At 40.3% G+C, this 722-nt stretch overlaps 1 long non-coding RNA gene across 1 annotated transcript; it reads right to left on the reverse strand.

Annotated features, from left to right (window-relative positions):
* Positions 1 to 131: 131 nt before the first annotated feature.
* Positions 132 to 719, reverse strand: LOC106322113. Its single transcript, XR_001266232.1, has 2 exons — positions 669 to 719; positions 132 to 567 (listed from the first exon to the last, which is right to left on the reverse strand). It is a non-coding gene; the product is annotated as an uncharacterized LOC106322113 (long non-coding RNA).
* Between the last annotated feature and the right edge of the window lie 3 nt (positions 720 to 722).

Here is a 722-nt window from a genome sequence, read left to right on the forward strand (position 1 = left end):
CCCCACAAGATCCTTTTGAGATCTCTTTGGATATGTTTGTCGGTTCTCCCTTGGTCTTTGTCTCTCTTGTAGAGACGGTGATCTGTAGATGATCTGTTGTATTCCAAAGTCTCCCTTGGTCTTTGCCTCTCTTGTAGAGACGGTGATCTGTAGATGATCTGTTGTATTCCAAAGCTCTGCATTTGCCCAACAACCTTGGCCATTCTCTTAGTTATGCCTTCAATGTCCATAGAAAGACCTCGGCGATCCACTAAGAAACAAGCAAGTCTTTTCACACGCCCCTTGACCCCTTTTTGGTTTCCACTGAGTTCTTTCAAAAGAAAGGATTCGATTATGTCTTCAGCATCAAAAACAATGTCTTTGACATCTTCCAAGAAGTTTCTCACTACTTCACTCCCATGTTTCTTGGCATCTGCATCTTTCAACAACGACTGTAACATTCTCATCTGACATTTTAGATCATCAACTTTCTCATGAACTCCCTGCAGTCGATCAGATTCTCGGCCCAAGAGCTCCCAGAGTTTCTGCACTCCAAACGACACAACTCCCTCAGCCATCACTATTCTCCTGTTCCACCATTACAAACTTGTAGTAAGATTTAAAACCGTTTATGATAATCCTTGGTTGATCTAATAAAACATGATACATGTCAGAGGAACTTAACTTACTTTTGTTCAAACAACTTATAACCAGATTTGATTAAATGCTTAAAATTCGTAAAA

The sequence above is a fragment of the Brassica oleracea genome, unplaced genomic scaffold (genome assembly GCF_000695525.1).
Source record: "Brassica oleracea var. oleracea cultivar TO1000 unplaced genomic scaffold, BOL UnpScaffold07027, whole genome shotgun sequence".
NCBI lineage: Eukaryota > Viridiplantae > Streptophyta > Magnoliopsida > Brassicales > Brassicaceae > Brassica > Brassica oleracea.